This window comes from Heterodontus francisci, chromosome 16, assembly GCF_036365525.1.
Source record: "Heterodontus francisci isolate sHetFra1 chromosome 16, sHetFra1.hap1, whole genome shotgun sequence".
Taxonomy (NCBI): domain Eukaryota; kingdom Metazoa; phylum Chordata; class Chondrichthyes; order Heterodontiformes; family Heterodontidae; genus Heterodontus; species Heterodontus francisci.
This window is the reverse complement of record NC_090386.1, coordinates 32,769,458-32,789,733: the sequence shown is the minus strand read 5'-3', so window position 1 is coordinate 32,789,733 and position 20,276 is coordinate 32,769,458.

Sequence of the window (20,276 nt, the reverse complement as noted above, 5' to 3'; positions counted from 1 at the left end):
TGGAGGGTTATCTACAGTTTAGGGGTTCGTACCAGCACAGAGGTAAGAGTCCAAATGGCCTCCATCTGTGATATAATTTCTGTGACTCTATGAAACTGCACTCCAGCATGAGGGAAAACACCGGTGAATGTCATTGGATCATAAAATTGCAATATTTAACCAATGTTTTTTTTTTAATGTGATCGTTAGCGAGCTAACTTTAAAAAAGTTCATTCAATGGTGAAAGGACATGACACACTTAAGCATAGTTCTGCTCATTCAAAATTTAATCCTTCATATAAGGTGAAAAACTCTGTTCTGATGTTCCATACCAGCAGATGGAATGAAATTGTACTAAAGAAATCAATCTGTCAGGGAGATCCACAAAGTGATTATCATACAAACCAGCTCTGTTAAGCTGATGAAAAGTGGTTTGTGAATAGCCCCAAGGAAACTGTTCTATTTGATGGACCATGTTATTTGTAACTGGGTAAGTTCAGAGTTTCTGTTGTATTTAATTAACTCATACAACCTTGTCGAAGAGTGAAAAGCAAGAGAATTTTAAAAGAGCGTTAAGTGTTTAAACATATACAGGGCAGGGGAGGGGGTTAATTTTGGCCAAAGGGTGATAATAGACAGCAAATGGGTGCTGTGCCATTTTAAAATCTGCATTTACCACACAAGTTTGGTCCTAATTGCTGATTACCATAATTGGAACTTGCCTGGAGGCACTCAACAAGAAACCTATAGGTTCAGCACTCAAGTTCTGATCAGACACAACTTTCCTGGACCAGTATCTGTGGACTCCTCACATCTACTTCTGCTAAAGATGTGGAATGCTTTGGCTAGCATATAGTGACAAGTTGCAGGATGTTTCAGGGACAGAATGAGAGGGCACACAAGTTCTCAGATGTAGCACAGGAGATCCTGATCGAGGAGGGCCAGAGAAGGTGGGATGTCATGTACCCACACAGGGAAAGGAGTCCACCTCAGCCTCCTGTCAATTTGTTCTGCTGTAGCTGGTGTTACTCTGCCTAGCTTCAGGTCCTCCTACCATTCCTCCTCCAGTCCAAGGGCAACCCCTAGCAAGCCACCTATGACCAAGCACTCCCTTTCTCCTGGTGATTCCTAGAATGTGTCCAATAAGGTGGAGTATCATAGAATCACAGAATCATAGAAATTTATAGCACAGAAGGAAGCAATTTGGCCCATTGTGAACCGTGCTTAGCAGTGATCATTGATCCTTTTGTGTTGGTCACAATAAATGGTTGGATGTTATAAGAACTTGTTAGTTTTCCAATACGACCATCACCTTTCACAAGTACTTTATCTCCTGGTTTAAGCAGTGGATCTCTAAGTTCAATGCTTTGCTCCACGTGTACTTTCATTCAATCCTTCTGTTTTCGATAGCATTCGCGTACATGCTGATCATTACCTCCGCAAGTTACCTCAGGTAGGGCATATAGGATGTGCAAAGATAAGTGTAGCTGGAGGTTTTCCCATAGTCGAGTGAGCAGTTGCTCTGTAATTATGAGGGAAGTGATGTAGCTCTTGCTTCCATGACTTTGTTCTCAGCTGTAGCTGTACGTATCACTTTTTTTCCAGGTTTGCATAAATCTCTCAACTTCACCATTAGCTCTTGGCCAATGGGGTATGATTTTTCTATGAGTGAACCCGAGGTAGTTTGCAAATTTACTGAACTCATCACTGTTGAAAGGGCGTCCAATGTCAATTTTTACCACCTGAGGGATCCCAAACAAAGCGAAGATCTGGTCAAGCTTTGGGATGACTGCTTTTGTTGAAGTTGACGTAACTAATTCGACAATTGGGAATCTGCTGTAGTCATCAGTGACAAGTAGGTGTTTACCTGTGGGCAAATCTGTGAAATCAACACTAACTTCAATTCATGGTCCTGGAGGTAATTCGGACATCTTGAGAGGATGATGAAGATTTGACATTGTGGTTGCTTGATATGGCAAACACTGATCAATTGATTGATTTTGTGCTCTACCACATGGTCAATACCAGTTGTCATGAAGACCCCACCTGCTAAGAATGAGGCATATTAATTCCATCATATAAACATTAATTTTAAGCTGTTACTGGACTGAAGAGATGACTTGTTTAAAGAGATCAGCAGTGGCTGGAAAAATTTGCATTCTAAGAGACAGTTGCCTCAGAAAAGACAATGGAACTGCTCCCTGATCCAATTAACCCAAATGGATTTTGATCGCCAGACATTGAATGTGGAAAAAGCCAGCATTCCATTTCCTCCTCCCTCCCCCCACCCCCACTGCAGGTGTCTGCTAAGATGAAAGGAACACACAAAAATGCAGGAGAGCTTGTTAAAAAATAACTGTGACTAACCTGCTGGCCCAGGGTTTTTTAAAATTGTGCTCACAGGACAGTTTGAAGACAGAGACTGCTTTGAAGACAAAAGAAAAGGAAGATCTCTCTCCTTGGCTCTCTCTCTCTCATGAATTTCCAGATCCAATGAAGTCACTTAAACCTCAAGAGAGAAGACTCCTACATTGAAACAAGTTTGAAAGTGTGCACTGGGCCCCAACAAAATGGCAAGATTTAACTGCAATCAAAGACTATACATTGAACTCAAAGGACAGTAAATGATCTCCAGCTATTGCTTCAAACTTTCCCCCTTTATTCTAGTCCTTTCCTGTCTCTATCTACGTGTGTGTTTATCGCGTGTGCATGCTAGTGTGGTTGTGTCGCGTATTTATAGTAGTTTCAACTGAACTAGAGTTTTAAGGTTAATAAACTTACACCTTTCTTGTTTAAATCTGAGAAAACTGACCCGAAACGTTAACTCTGCTTCTCTTTCCACAGATGCTGCCAGACCTGCTGAGTGATTCCAGCATTTCTTGTTTTTGTTTCAGATTTCCAGCATCCGCAGTATTTTGCTTTTATTATAGTCTGGTTGATTTCTTTGCCTTACAATTGGAGAGCAGCGAACAAGGATTCACTGAGGGGTAATGAAAAACAATATATTAAAAATTAAACCCTGTCGTGGTCAAACCAGGCAAAGCTGAGAGGGAACCCCTAAACCCCTTTCTCAACTGGTCATAACACGGTGAAGCGATCAACATACAGTTTGAGAATGTTTTGGTTTTGTGAAGGTATCGCATATGTGACTGCAATCATGTGCAAATCTGTTGCTGTGTGGAAACTGATAAGTGTGTCACATTCTCCAGATATGACATAGAATACAGCTTTTGTTCTAGTGTCTTTGAATGAGACTGGCATTTCAAAAGTCCTGAGGATTTTCAGCAGTTTGTCACTGTTGTAAGGGAAGCATTTCATGTTTCCTGGCTTGCAGACAGTGGAGCAATCCTAAAGTTAGTTGAATGTTTTGTCTCCCATGACTTTGATAGATGTTCTTGTATCTCTGAAAGCATCTGCGTCTGAGCAGGCAATGAAGAGAACTAAAGTATGTTCAGGGTCATCTGCTTCTACTTTGGCTACATTCTTTTGCTTTTTTGCTGTATATGCATACATGGCACTGAAGAAGAGCTATACAGCCTAACTCCACTTTCTAGGCACAGCACAATAGCACATCATTAACTCTTATTACTTGAAGTCCTCAGAATAAATCTTGCTTGAGTGTTGACGAATCTTGACAAAGTGTCTAAGAAAGTCTCTTGATGTGCTTTACTTCACAGCTCCAGCAGTAGGTGAAAATGAAATGGTAAGTATCCCTTTAAGTAGCACTGGAAATTGACATTTCCTAGTGACTGTCCCTAGCACAGGCTTCAATGCCTCGACTAAGGTGGCATCTTGTGCTAAACACAGGCTAAACTAACTTTCAGCTCAAGATCCCATCTTGGCCACCACAGCAGATCGTTCGCACCAGAACTTGCTACAGAAAATCGTCCCTTTAAGAGGCTTGAGGATGATGAAGAACATGATTCAAATGAGATTACATCTGATGTCAGACGATATCCTACTCGTGAGAGAAAGCGCCCACCATTCTTAAGTGACTATGTTACAAAATGTTTAAGTTTATCATCTACATTTTTAGAAACAAACCATTGAAACATGCTATGTTTCTCACTTGACTGAGTTTACTGACAACACAACCACTAGGTGGCGCACTACTTGCACATGCGCAAATGCAGCCTCATGCACTGAAACATCACTGTCTTAGGCAGCTGCCACGATTAGAGATGGCGTTGCTCAATTTATCACAAAAAATTTAATCCAATCGCTGTGATCCCACTCCACCCCCAACAATATCCGACTTCTCTTCCCCGGCGCAGTCTTCCGCGCCCATCTGCTCGCCACTCGGTACCGGCCTCGACGCTGCCTTACCTCAGCCACACACTCCCCAATTCAACCCCCCACCTCATATTTCGTCCACTCACTCCCCCTGGCCGCTTCATTCCCATCAGCCGCTCGCTTTACTCACTGCTTCAAACCCGATCCCCGTCGTCCACTTGCTCCTGCTCACTGCTTCAAACTCCTCACCACCCCCTCCCCCTCTCGACGGCCATTCATTCCAGGCCCCACCGCTTCATCCCCCCTCTCACATCTCCACTCCTGCTCCCTCCCATTTCGCTGCCCCACCCCCCCCACCCCGCTCCCTACTGCTTTTCCAGCCCCTGCTCACATCCGCTTCTCTCCCCGTTCCGCACGCCCTCCCACTTCTCCGCACCCCCCCACCCCGCTCCCTCCCGCATGACCCGCTCTCTTTTGTTTCTCCGCCTCCCTCGCTCCCTCCCACTTCTCTGTTCCTGCTCCCCATGGGGGAAGCAGGGAAGAGAGTGGCAAGATAGGGATAGGCAGGGGAGGGGAAAGAGAATGCAAGTGAGAGACTGAGGTGGGGGGAGTGGGAGGGAGAGAACTGGGAGAGAGCAGGGGGGCAAGAAGCGGGAGGGAGCGAGGGTGAAGGGGAATGAAGCAGCGTGGCCTTGAGCATGTGGTCGACAACGGGGTGGGGTGAGTGGTGGGTGGTTTGAAGTACTGAGCAGAGCGAGCGGCTAATGGGGATGAATCGGTGAGGGGGGAACGGGTGGTCACTGGGGATGGCGGGGGGGGTAGTTGAAACGGAGAGCCTGAGGCTGAGGGAAGGCAGCAGCAAGGCTGGGAGAGAGTGGCGAGCAGCCGGGCGCAGGAGGCAGTCCCGGGGGAGAGAAGCGGGATGACATTCCAGTACGCGATAATATTTTCACACGCATGCGCAAATCAGTCCTGCCAAGAATGTAGGCTGCACCTGTGCAGCATCTTACTAACAACAAGAGACCGTTCTGCGCATGTGTGCAGCTGGGACCACTCTGATGACATCGGAGTGCCGGATGTGTTGTCAGGAGTCACTTTGTCCTCACTTACCAAGAACGGGAGGGATGTTGTGTTGCAGTGTTTTGAAATTGCAATTGCATTCTGCATTGTGTACTCTACAGGCTGCTGTAGAACACACATGCTAGCAAAGAAAAAGTGAAACTGCAGTCTTTGTCTCTGTCTTTGCCTCACATCCTATACCAAACTTGGCTAAACCTGACTCAAGTCCTGAGGATATCACAGAGAGACACATCCTTCACCAGCACTGGGAGGAAGAAACTTGCTGCTGACACAATGGTGTGGCTGGAGGTAGCTCAGGAGCTCAGCAACAGGAGCATTGTGCCACACCTCAGTAGAGGAAGCACTTTAATGACCTAACCGGGTCAGGAAAGGTGAGTACATTTGCACATCCACCTAAATCTTGTTATGCACATCATCACCTTACTCTGTGAGGTGTGGAGCAATGAGCAGAGGACCTACCCTTGGGCAAACCACCACTACTACTACCCCTCACTCTGCCTTGTCGAGCCTATTCCATCATACCACGCCTCACACCCACTTACCTGGCAAATGCTCTTTCTATCCACATCCATCCCCATCTATCCATCCATCACAGCCACTCACCCTGATCCTTAAGCATTTTGATGCCTCTCCCTGATGGTCACCCTCACCAAATGCACTCCATTCATTGCTGAAAACATACTATTACATTCACTCATAGGTCCATCCTTTTCCCCCTGTGGCAGAAGAGAGTGCAGACCTCTAGGGAGAGGGAGGAAACTGGCAGTAGTATTCCACAGATTTTTCCGTTGACAACTGCAGAGAAGGAACTGCTGGAGATCAGTGGCAGTTCAACATCCCTGATCACAGGAGATGGTGAGCTGGGACCTCCCATCTACCTGGTGACAGGATTAAATATCAGCGACTGACATGTCACACAGCACTCAGTCATGTTGACTTGACTTCAGCAGCAAGTGAAATATGATCATCTTGATCACACTAAGTTGCAATATTCTTACTCTGCCAGGACTAGTTTTTATCATTTCTCTCCACCTGGGCCATCACACATGCAGCAGCAGTTGGTGGATCTCCTGGATGACAAACCCTCAGAGGAGCTGATTCCTTCTTGAGGTGCACCATCACAGGATTCATGTTTATCCTGCACCAGCTCAAATACTCACACTTTGGTGGGTCCATTAGGACAGATGGTTGGGTTTTCACCTGGTGATTCACAGTTCATAAGTGCGAAAGAGCAGATGGTGGTGTCACTCTCTCACAGCTTTTCGAAACACTGGACCACTTAGGACAGCTAAATTCACAACTTTAAAACATGATCAGTCTCTTATCTTTGTGTTTTCAGATACTAATGTTCCATGTTTTTGTGCATGTGAATTTCTTCAGAGTTCTAACTCAGCATCAAAGCAAACCATAGCTGTGAAATACATCTCAAACCCTTCTCAAAGCTGGAGATGCTGTACCTCTGGGCCCAACAATGAAAAGGATAATCATTGAGGGGTAGCAGAAAGTCTGTGATGTATCTACAGGTCTTCCATGCACATTGTCCACAGTTGCAGAGAGAATGGAGGAGTCCAGCTCAAGCATGAGTGGCTTGATGTTACAGAGCATTGTGATGATGTATTCTTCCATGGTTAAAATGGCTAATGCCATGGAACATCAATCACGGCAATCAAATGAATCCATGCAGGCCTTGACCATGGCCATGCAGGTTCTGGGAGCCCACATATCTGGTGTCTTAAATAGGATGACGGATACCTTAGCCTTGGTGTCACAGTGCATCGTTGATCTGCACTGAGCTGCTCTCCAGCTGATTGGTAGAAGTAAAGTGTGGCTGGCTCATGAGACGGATGAAGGTGAAAGGGGACATGTGTAAGACGTAACCTTTTACCCTTGACTGGTTACTCCACTTTTCGAACATGAGAATTACGAGAACTAAGGAGACAACAGTCGATGCTCAAATTAAACACTAATGACTTCACTAGGTTCAGTAGGAATACTGGTTAACAATGCAAAACACCATTAGCAATATACTGGTTAGCCACAAATATATTACAAGGAATCATACATACACAATCACCCAGTGAGCAGTCAGCTCCCTGCTGATTGTTCTCTTCAGTAGCTGACCAAGCTACCTGACCTAAACACTAAGTCACAATTTAAAACGATTTTTATATTTTTCTTTCCACGGTGGGAAGGATGTTCCATTAACAACTTCATACAGTCCTATCAAAATCCACATTAAGCCAAGATTATCTAATGAGGCATCTAATTCTTTGTTCAAATTACGATAGCCGAAACTGCCTTGACGATGAGCATATGTTTACATTTCCTTCAGTGATTTCACCTCTCGTGGATGTTAGAGATGCCTTTAAAACCTTTATCAGTAAATAAAATAGCAGCTTCCTCTCCTGGTCACGCACACATTTTAAAACCACAGGGCATTTAAACAATCAGAGTCCCTTAAATTACTGATTTCTTACAAACTGTTCTTGATGAATTAAAGACAATTTATCTGATAAAGCATATATAATTTTAAAATGCTTCTTGTGGTGTTAGTTTATCTGCATTTCAAAAGAAGGCAAACTGATGTCATCAATCAGAGTCAGTTTGTCACTGTCTCCCAGCTTTTCTGGACCATTTAGGACAGCTAAATTAGCAATTTTAAAACATGATCAGTCTCTTATCTTTGTGTTTTCAGACACCAAAGCTCATGTTTTTGTGCACGTGAATTTCTCCAGAGTTCTAACTCAGCATTAAAGTAAATCATAGCTTTGAAGTATGTCTGCTTATTGGTTTTGACTTTTTTTTTTAATCAGTTCTCTGCTTTTTGTTAATCATTTCATAGCCTTAAAGTGTTTCTTCACCAGTGACTTTGTTTATCTTCAATGAAAACAGCTTGCAGTTGTTAACAGGTTACTTTAGCGCAAAAAACCCTTTTGGGTCAGTTTTCTGTACACCTGTATATAGCATAGCCTCCTGTATTTCAATTAAACTATCAATGTTCCTGGGTTGGATAGCCTTGCAAGTCTCAACCACAAATTTCGGTTAAAAATAATATTACCATCTCTTACATATGGAAGTGGGGACTCCATTCAAAACTCTTCCACTTCTTATCTGCTTTCCACCACCCTCCCCCGCCCCCGCTCAGTCAGTACCTGACATGCTGCCTCGTGTCTTGATGATCAAGTCTGCCCCTACACAGGTACAGCACAGGTGGAGCAGTCTTTGGCGGGGCTCCCACAGGCTCCAAAACACAGAGGTTGTTGGCCAAGAGCATTTCAGCAATCAGAGTGGGGATCTGAGCAGCGTGAGTCTACCTCTGCTCAAGCCCCAGAGATTGTACTATATAGGAGCAGTAGGAAAATGAAGAGTAAGGCTTTGTAGTTCAACAAGGAAATGCACGAGTGTATGAGAAAGTGCAATACTGTTAAGTTTCCATTCTTTAATAAATCAATGTAAAATTTATTCCATTTCACTACTTTCCCATCTTGTCTGTTCTTGGTTGCTGAGTGACAACTTGCCTTTTCAGTTGCTTGTGGATGAATGGAAAAGACATGAGTTGACGGGGACCAATGGGAGAAGGTGCAATGGCTGTTTGCTGGGTTATACGACTCTTAGTGTCAATGGGATTGGGGGGAATGGGAAGGGGGAGTGGCCATTGAATGCAATTGTCACATTGGTCTACTGGTGATGGGAATCCCTGGCTTCAAGGACAGAAATGTGAGCAGCTGGTTTTGCATGGAGGTCAACATCGACCACCTCCTTTTCAATGTATGTTCAGCGCTTTGTTCTTCCTGCTGCTCCAATCCTCACTGCTGCACAATGTTTTGTAGAATGCAGCAAACCACAATCATTCCAGAGGCCCTGGCTGAGGAGTAATAAAGGTGCCTTCAGATCTGTCCAGTCACCTCAAGTGCATTTTGAGCATGTTGGATTGCTTGCTGAGTGACACATCTGGTGGTCATATGGCTTTCATTGTACTGCTGTTGGGCTTCATTGGCTGAATTTCTCACAGGTGTCATCAGCCATGTTTAAAGGGGTATCCATCGACTTCTAGGCACCACTCCTTAAGTCTGCTTCCAGTCCTGAAGCAGTCTGATTGCTTGGACTGCCGCAGGGTGAAAGCAGCATGGCAGCTCCCTGGGTATCTGGTGCACAGCTGCATAAACCTTTTCTTGTGGTTGCACGCCAACTAAACATTGATGGAATGGAACCCCTTGTAGTTTACAAATACTCCTGGCTAATCTGAGGGTGAGCAGATTGTGATGTGTGTGCAGTTGACGATACCCTGCACCTATGGGAAGCCAGCCAGAGATGAAAACCTAAGCTCCCGCTCACTCTGACTGGTGTCACCACAGGCGAGGTTGACATAATCGCTGACCCTGGCAAACAAACCATCAGTTACCTGCCTTATGCATTTATGTGCAGCCAGCTGAGTAGTGCCATAGAAGGATGTGGAGATAAAAAAACATTGGAGGATGGTCGCTGCTTTCACAGTCACTGGTAATGCATGGCTTCAGACGTCTGCCACCACCTAATGACAAGCTCAGCCTCTGAAAGCACTGCTCTTCTGAGAGGTCAGCTGAGCCTTTGCCTGCACACCCCGTTACTTGGGTAGTGTCTCCTGCAAGCTCGACCTTTCTGCTGACCAGTTGCAGGTCTCTCCACTTGCTCATCAGTTGAGGTCCAATCTAAGACAGCCATGGTGTTACCCATCCTTATCTTGAGTCTCCAAGTACAGATATTAGCCTCTCACCACAAATACCCTTAACAAATCCTTTCCTAGTAGGAGGTAAGGAAGCAGTGTAAGCACTGACTATTTCTTGGTGTTGGTTATCTGACATGTCATGAACCCTACATATCGCCCTTCAATTCTTGCCTTGGTTTCATTAACGAGTTTCAGAACGCTCGGAAAGCCCATGCTCTCCGTGTTAAATTTAAGTGCCAGTTAAAATATCATTGCAATACACTGATTTAAATATGCAAATAGCTAACCCAGTCTAAATAGCTAACCCACCCAAGTTAAACACAAAAGTCATTGCGTAGAAGCTGGCCTCCAGACACACTGGCATTTTCCATGACTTTAACCACCCCCCCCCCCCCCCTACCTGCACTAACCCCACATGCTGCTGCTCAATGTTAAAATTCCCCCCTGTGAGCTCAAACCCCAACATGGCAAGTTGTGAAGTTAGTTATCTGAGGGCTGGCACCGTAAAAGCTGATAGAAATACACAACTGATTAACTAATATCCTTCAGGGAAGGGAACTTGCCATCACCACCTGATCTGACCTACAGAAAATTCTAACCTAACTCTAGAATGACCCCAACCATCATTACCATGTCAGTCAACTAGCAGTAGCCAATAATGATGTCTTATAAGCATTGTTTGGGTACAATATCATAGTGGTTATATTACTGAACTAGTAATCCATAAAACATGAGTTTAAGTCCCACCACACTAATTTGAGTATTTAAATTCAGTTTAAGACACCTGGATATAAAAAGCTGGTGTCAGTACAAGTGACCATGAAGCTGTCAGATTGTCATAAAAAAACAACTGCTTCACTAATGGAAACCTGCTTTCCTTACCTGATGTGGTTGACTTTAAACTGCCCTCGGAAGTGGCCCAGCAAGTCAATCCAAGAAGAAGACCCACAACCCCCTTCTCAGGGCAACTAGAGATGGGCAATAAATGCCAGAATTACGATGGAAGCCCACATCCTGAGAATGAAAAAAGCACACATGCTTCTTGCCTATGATTAGTTTAAATAGTCATATAAAAAAGTTATAATTCAGAACTGAGCAGAGAGCAAAATGAACAGGTACACATATTAAATGGAAAGTACTAAAAAAATAAAGTAATTCTACCATTTTCTGAGGACTACTTCTGACATTGAGAGCCAGGTGTCTCCAAATGGGAGAGATGGAAATTGGGCAAATTGAGCAATGGCTTCTCATCGAAATTGGAATCTGCCTACTTACAGCAATTTGAATTTTTGACCTGAAAGGGATAGGCCACTTTAAACATAGTTTAGCTCAGCAAAATACATCTTCCCTCAAGGCAATTCTTTACACATTGGGAAATGGCTATCAATATATATACAATTATTGCACAGAAATTGCATATTATAAAGCTACTGTCATAGTAAAATAGTATCCTCTATCTTGTCATGAGTGAAACTGGGAGAGGGGAATCTGTTAGTATAACAAGACAATTGGTAAAAGTATGACAACTGGTTACAGCCAGACCATCTTTTGATTGGATATGTGGCATAAGTCATATTAGGAGAAGTTATGTAAAAGTGTGAATGCCCAAATTCAGGAAGAGTCCTGGATGATTTACTCTCCTTCTATCTCCCCATCTTTAACCTCGGGGGGGGGTTGACTTCAGTTATTTCATTGCTAATCGCTTGTAGTCATGTTAGCTCTCCACAGATCAAAGATCAAATTTAAGACCTTCCTGGTATTCATGGCTTTGTGCCACCCAATTTGCACTGTGTGGGTGGCAGAGAGAACCATATTCCCAACTATCAGAGAGGACTCAATAATGCTTGAATAAGCATGTTCCACATTCCATAAAATATCAATTGGCGGCACAGTGGCGCAGTGATTAGCACCGCAGCCTCACAGCTCCAGGGACCCGGGTTCAATTCTGGGTACTGCCTGTGTGGAGTTTGCAAGTTCTCCCTGTGTCTGCGTGGGTTTTCTCCGGGTGCTCCGGTTTCCTCCCACAAGCCAAAAGACTTGCAGGTTGATAGGTAAATTGGCCATTATAAAATTGTCACTAGTATAGGTAGGTGGTAGGGAAATATAGGGACAGGTGGGGATGTTTGGTAGGAATATAGGATTAGTATAAATGGGTGGTTGATGGTCGGCACAGACTTGGTGGGCCGAAGGGCCTGTTTCAGTGCTGTATCTCTAATCTAATCTAATCTAATATCTGAAATGGCACTGCCAGGTCAAATGTGTGTTAAAGACAGATTTGGTGAACTGAAACAGATTTACCATAATGAATGAATTTTATTTTGATTTCTAATCTTTAATTTTCCTCCTATGCTTCTGGAAGGGAGCGTTCAGCCCAGGCTGCATATTCCTCCTTTACTTGCTGGCTTGTTTGCATGACCAAATTCCCACAGGTTTCACAAGTGGCTTGGCAAAAGGTCAGCCATTTAAACTCTGCCAAAGTGCAGGCTCAAATCACGAGCCAATAAGGCATCGGAACTCCTCCAGGGTAGATTTCAGTTCCAAAGAAGAGGCAGAATAAAGTACAAAAATTTTCTGAATTTCAAACTTTTTTCCTCTCCTCGTCAGCATGCCTTGGGTTTAACAATGCTGCAATCTCCATTTTGAATATGCTGAGTGACAGAATGTGTGCATCAAACATTAAATGGCAGCATTGGTGCAAGATTCAGAATCACAGGAAAATTTGAGAGCTGCTGAGATTGTGGAATGCAAGAGAATAAAGCACATGTGATTTGAATGTTAGAACATAACAAAGTTGAGCTATTTTCATACTCATACTCTTTTAATGTGGATTCTGGGAGATAATGTCAGTGAGCAAGTTTCCCATTTACACTGCTAAATCTCTGTTATCCTGATCCCAGAATCATAGACAAAAAGATGGAACTTTAATGAGAAAATCTGCATTGGTTTGGGTTGGGGAGGATTGTTAAAAATCATCAAAAAAGCAGACCTCCAACATGTTTACCTCTGGGTTTAACTCAGGCAGGATTTGATGTGTGCATAAAGCCCTCCGGAGAGGCAGGTAGCTGCTATAATATTTAAATGAGACAATTTCAATGAGATTTTTTGCTGTGATTTAAGTTTATCATGACATGCACAGGTTTCCCAGGCTTCCTTAAACTCACCATTGAAACAATGTGAGAACACAACAGCAACTCAAGAAGCTCATTAAACATCAGATACAAGCACCAATAATCAGCGTTCACTGCTTTTTTCTTACCTCCTGCTGTAAAAACATTTGTTGAGAGGCTAATTTGTAGATTTGGAGGCACTGAGACTCAAGATCAGGATAGGTGTCGCCATGGTTGCTTTAGCTACAAGCTTGGACAAGGAGCTAACTGACCATCAGCAGCAGCCTGCTGTGGAAGGGCCTGCTGAAAGGGAGCAGCAGCAGAGAGGATAGCAACAGAAAGGGGTCAAGGTCACAGCAGGCACTCCCCGTGTATCAGGGTATACAGGCAGAGGCTTGGAGACAAAGTTAAAATTTAGCTGATGACACTCATGAGGAACTCCATCAATGAAGTCCAAGATGGTTCAACACCAGCCAAAAGACAACAAGATATGACATTGAACAAGCAATTGCCATGCTGAAGATGCACTTCAGGTATCTGGTCAGATTTGAAGGTGCTCTTCAGTACTCCAGAATAATTGTGGTGTGCTACTCTCTGCACAACATTACACAGCAAAAAGGATTGGTGCTGGTGGAGGAACAAGGTGCTGAGCACACATCGCAGACAGACAAATCCAATGAAAAGGTGGAGGAGGAGGCAGAGGATGCAAATGGTGACCCAACGCAGCACCAAATGCTCACATTGCTGCCCAGGATGCCAGGGATTGTCTATAAGGTTCAGTTTGTCACTACTATTAGACCAATGGAAAAATCTCATCCAATGGCCATTCCCCCAACCCCTGCCACCCCCAATCATACTGATACAAAGCAGTCCCAAAACCAACCATCTGTCCATTGTACATGCCCCCCTCCCCCATTGGTCCCTGTCAACTCCTGTCTTCCCATTCATAGACAAGAATTGTGGTTCACTGGGTGAAATACCACCGACCTCTCTAATTGGACCCACTGAAGTACGTGTGTCTGTGCTGGTGCAAGTTAACTATGAGTCCTGCAACAGTGCACCCTCAGAAGGAATCAGCTCCTCTGAGAAATCATCGTGTAGAAAGTCCGTGGACTGCTGCTCTACTCGTGAAGGCACTTAAGGAGATAGAGATAGATATGAATTAGTAGCAATGTTAAAATATTGCTATTGAGCATGATTAATTTGATTGTATTTTACTTGTTGCTGAAATCAAGTCAACTTGCCTGAGTCTTGTATCAGGTGTGGGTCAGAGATATCTTATTCTGTTTTTTAGAATTACAATTAGAATTAGAATTAGAACATTACAGCGCAGTACAGGCCCTTCGGCCCTCGATGTTGCGCCGACCTGTGAAACCATCTGACCTACACTATTCCATTTTCATCCATATGTCTATCCAATGACCACTTAAATGCCCTTAAAGTTGGCGAGTCTACTACTGCTGCAGGCAGGGCGTTCCACGCCCCTACTACTCTCTGAGTAAAGAAACTACCTCTAACATCTGTCCTATATCTATCACCCCTCAACTTAAAGCTATGTCCCCTCGTGTTTGCCATCACCATCCGAGGAAAAAGACTCTCACTATCCACCCTATCTAACCCTCTGATTATCTTATAGGTCTCTATTAAGTCACCTCTCCTCCTCCTTCTCTCCAACGAAAACAACCTCAAGTCCCTCAGCCTTTCCTCGTAAGACCTTCCCTCCATACCAGGCAACATCCTAGTAAATCTCCTCTGCACCCTTTCCATAGCTTCCACATCCTTCCTATAATGCGGTGACCAGAACTGCACGCAATACTCCAGGTGCGGTCTCACCAGAGTTTTGTACAGCTGCAGCATGACCTCGTGGCTCCGAAACTCGATCCCCCTACTAATAAAAGCTAACACACCATATGCCTTCTTAACAGCCCTATTAACCTGGGTAGCAACCTTCAGGGATTTATGCACCTGGACACCAAGATCTCTCTGTTCATCTACACTACCAAGAATCTTCCCATTAGCCCAGTACTCTGCATTCCTGTTACTCCTTCCAAAGTGAATCACCTCGCACTTTTCCACATTAAACTCCATTTGCCATCTCTCAGCCCAGCTCTGCAGCCTATCTATGTCCCTCTGTACCCTACAACATCCTTCGGCACTATCCACAACTCCACCGACCTTAGTGTCATCCGCAAATTTACTAACCCACCCTTCTACACCCTCTTCCAGGTCATTTATAAAAATGACAAACAGCAGTGGCCCCAAAACAGATCCTTGCGGTACACCACTAGTAACTAAACTCCAGGATGAACATTTGCCATCAACCACCACCCTCTGTCTTCTTTCAGCTAGCCAATTTCTGATCCAAAGCTCTAAATCACCTTCAACCCCATACTTCCGTATTTTCTGCAATAGCCTACCGTGGGGAACCTTATCAAACGCCTTACTGAAATCCATATACACCACATCCACTGCTTTACCCTCATCCACCTGTTTGGTCACCTTCTCGAAAAACTCAATAAGGTTTGTGAGGCACGACCTACCCGTCACAAAACCGTGCTGACTATCGCTAATGAACTTATTCTTTTCAAGATGGTTATAAATCCTGTCTCTTATAACCTTTTCCAACATTTTACCCACAACCGAAGTAAGGCTCACAGGTCTATAATTACCAGGGCTGTCTCTACTCCCCTTCTTGAACAAGGGGACAACATTTGCTATCCTCCAGTCTTCCGGCACTATTCCTGTCGACAATGACGACATAAAGATCAAGGACAAAGGCTCTGCAATCTCCTCCCTAGCTTCCCAGAGAATCCTAGGGTAAATCCCATCTGGCCCAGGGGACTTATCTATTTCCACACTTTCCAAAATTGCTAACACCTCCTCCTTGTGAACCTCAATCCCATCTAGCCTAGTAGCCTGAATCTCAGTATTCTCCTCGACAACATTTTCTTTCTCTACTGTAAATACTGACGCAAAATATTCATTTAACACTTCCCCTATCTCCTCTGATTCCACACACAACTTCCCACTACTATCCTTGATTGGCCCTAATCTAACTCTAGTCATTCTTTTATTCCTGATATACCTATAGAAAGCCTTAGGGTTTTCTTTGATCCTATCCGCCAATGACTTCTCGTGTCCTCTCCTTGCTCTTCTTCGCTCTCCCTTTAGATCCTTCCTGGCCAGCTTGTAACTCTCAAGCGCCCTAACTGAGCCTTCACGTCTCATCCTAACATAAGCCTTCTTCTTCCTCTTGACAAGCGCTTCAGCTTCTTTAGTGAACCACAGCTCCCTCGCTCGACAACTTCCTCCCTGCCTGACAGGTATATACTTATCAAGGACACGCAGTAGCTGCTCCTTGAATAAGCTCCACATTTCGATTGTTCCCATCCCCTGCAGTTTCCGTCCCCATCCTACGCATCCTAAATCTTGCCTAATCGCATCATAATTTACTTTCCCCCAGCTATAATTTTTGCCCTGCGGTATATACCTGTCCCTGCCCATCGCTAAGGTAAACCTAACCGAATTGTGATCACTATCACCAAAGTGCTCACCTACATCTAAATCTAACACCTGGCCGGGTTCATTACCCAGTACCAAATCCAATGTGGCATCGCCCCTGGTTGGCCTGTCTACATACTGTGTCAGAAAACCCTCCTGCACACACTGGACAAAAACTGACCCATCTAAAGTACTCGAACTATAGTATTTCCAGTCGATATTTGGAAAGTTAAAGTCCCCCATAACAACTACCCTGTTACTCTCGCCCCTGTCGAGAATCATCTTCGCTATCCTTTCCTCTACATCTCTGGAACTATTTGGAGGTCTATAAAAGACTCCCAACAGGGTGACCTCACCTCTCCTGTTTCTAACCTCGGCCCATACTACCTCAGTAGACGAGTCCTCAAACGTCCTTTCTGTCGCTGTAATACTCTCCTTGATTAACAATGCCACCCCCCCCCCCCCCCTCTTTTACCATCTTCTCTGTTCTTACTGAAACATCTAAATCCCGGAACCTGCAACATCCATTCCTGCCCCTGCTCTACCCATGTCTCCGAAATGGCCACTACATCGAGATCCCAGGTACCAACCCATGCTGCAAGCTCACCCACCTTATTCCGGATGCTCCTGGCGTTGAAGTAGACACACTTTAAACCAGGTTCTTGCTTGCCAGTGCCCTCTTGCGTCCTTGTAACCTTATCCCTGACCTCACTACTCTCAACATCCTGTACACTGGCACTACAATTTAGGTTCCCATTCCCCTGCTGAATTAGTTTAAACCCCCCCGAAGAGCACTAGCAAATCTCCCCCCCAGGATATTGGTACCCCTCTGGTTCAGGTGAAGACCATCCTGTTTGTAGAGGTCCCACCTACCCCAGAAAGAGCCGCAATTATCCAGGAAACCAAAACCCTCCCTCCTGCACCATCCCTGCAGCCACGTGTTGTTTCCTACATTACAACTGTGACCATACTTCAAAAAGTACTTCATTGGCTGTAAAGCACCTTGAGATGTCCAGTGGTTATTAAACGCACTTTATAAATGTAAGTCCTTCTTTCTTTTCATCAAGCAGCTGCAAAGTCCCAGTCTCTCTATTTCCCATGATCAGAGGCACAGATATGCCATGGATTTCCATTGCCTCGTCCTCTGTTGATGTCAACTGCACTATGTGTGGCAGCCCACCTCTAGTCCCTTTCCTCTTCCTTGTGCTCTGTGCTCACTTCTCCTGCAATGGTGCAACGACAGACATATGAGTGTTTGGAAGACAGGTGTTCACCCAATGGATGCAGTGCATTCGATAAGGGTGGTTATCAGGCAGATGCATCATATTGCATAAAGAATTGCAATGGTGGATGGATAAATGGGGAGGTGAGGAATTACATAGAAAGTGAAGGATGGGTTTCTTCAAATATAAATAGCTATGAGGAGCGATGTGATAGAGTATGCTGGACAAGGTGTTGTAAGAGGGGGTGTGGACGACAGGATGTAGATAAATCTGCAATTGTACTTAGCTTTCCTGACCTAATTAGGTAATTAAAGCACTTCCTGCACTGCATCCAGGTATGGGACACAGTACAGCTGCTGCTGAACTCTGCTGCCACCTCTAACCGTGTCTTCTTTGTGAAAGCAGCAGACTTCTACTTCCTGTTGCTCATGATTCCCAGCCTGCTCCTTACTACCCCAAGTATTACATAAAGCAAGGCATTGTTAAAGCAGAATGCAGCCTTTGAGCGCCCAGTGTCCATCTTGAAGTTAGAGAGTATCCAACTGCTCCAAGTTCCATCTTTGGATTGATGTTTTAAATGGTTGAGTTGAGATCACATTATGTGCACACTTGTTAATACGCATGAGGAAGCGAAAATTGGAAGTAAAATGTTGATTGGGTATCCATGTTGAAATCAAACATTCTGATGTGCCAAAATTTCTTCCAGGCTTTGTGTCTGTTATCCTCAGCCCTCCATGGCTCAGAATCTGACTCTGGGTTATTAGCTGGCCCAGTATTTCATGGGTTTTGGGGCATAACTTTAAGCTTACCCATGGGGTGGGAAACTGCAGAGTGCAGGTAGGACATCCATTTTACTCTCCATTGTCTGTTGAGTTAGGTTCAAATGACACCCTATGATTCTTGTGCTGGAACGCAAGGCAGCCGGATTTTGCAGTGTAAATGGGGGGAGGCAGAAGATGGTTTATGACCCTGGTCTCCCAGAATCCAAATCAAATCAGCTTGAATATAAAAGACAGCATTGGTCTCTGGGAGAAAGAGGCCTCCAGGTTTATGACTGCCATCAAGGTCAGCCAATTTGAAACATGAGCTATTTTAACTGTATGCCCTCTCTGTACCTGCCAGGCAGGATGGGTTAAAATTTCCTCCTATCACACAGTGATTATATATCACAAGCATCAGCACAAAGACACACCAAGAGATTCTAAGCAGTAATACTGAGATGGGTCACCAGGTGATGCACTATAGACAAGTAACAATGAGGAAGTATTAGACTTGTGGAAAGGCCAGATGTCACTTTCCTGGAGACACCGCACAGAGCATTGGAAAGAAGGGGATTTCAATTTTCAGATCACAAGGTCTTTGCTTTCAAGAGGAGGAACAACAGACAAATCAGTCATTTGATTCTGCTCACCAAACATTGCGCAATAATCAGTGCAGCTATAAAAGATGGGAGTCGAGTGGTTCCTTGTCCTGCATACTGTCATTGATTACAATAGGAACATAACTGACAACTGCAGATGAGACTTTTTGTATAAATTAAAATCACACAAAAGGGAGTCCTTCAACGATGTTGCTGTTATTACTTTTGAGGCCATGAGGACAACATGATATGCTGATGGGGTTAGAAGAAGCAGAGAGGGAACAGGCTCATGTGGAACATAAACACAGGTAGGAACCAGTTGGGCCAAATGGCTTGTTTCTGTGCTGTAAATTCTATGATATAACAACTGGCTGCAGTGAGCATGTGGATTCATTGCAGGAAATTATGAGCCAGGTGTTTAGAGAACTTGTGCAAACCCAGTGTACTGTGCTCATAGGAACATAGGAAATAGGAACAGGAGTAGGCCATTCGGCCCCTTGAGCCTGCTGCACCATTCAACTAGACCATGGCTGATCATCTGCCTCAACGCCATTTTCCTGCACTATCCCCATATCCCTTTATATCTTTAATATCCAGAAATCTGTTGATCTCTGCCTTGAATATATTCAATGATTGAGCCTCCACAACCCTCTGGGGTAGAGAATTCCAAAGATTCACCACCCTCTGAGTAAAGAAATTCCTCCTCATCTCGGTCCCAAATGGCCTGCCTCTTATTCTGACACTGTGCCACCTAATTCTAGACCCTCCAGGCAGGGGGAAACACCCTTCCTGCATCTATCCGGTCAAGCCCTGTAAGAATATTTTATGCTTCAATGACATCACCTCTCATTCATCTAAACTCTAGAGAATATAGACCCAGTTTCCTCAATCTCTCCTCCTAGAACAAACCTGCCATCCCAGGGATCAGTCCGTTGCATCTTTGTTGCTCTCCCTCTATGGCAAGTATATCCTTCCTTAGGTAAGGAGACCAAAACTGTACACAATACTCCAGGTGCGATCTCACCAAGGTTCTATATAATTTCAAGTCTTCTTTACTCCTGTACTGCAATCCTCTTGCAATAAAGACC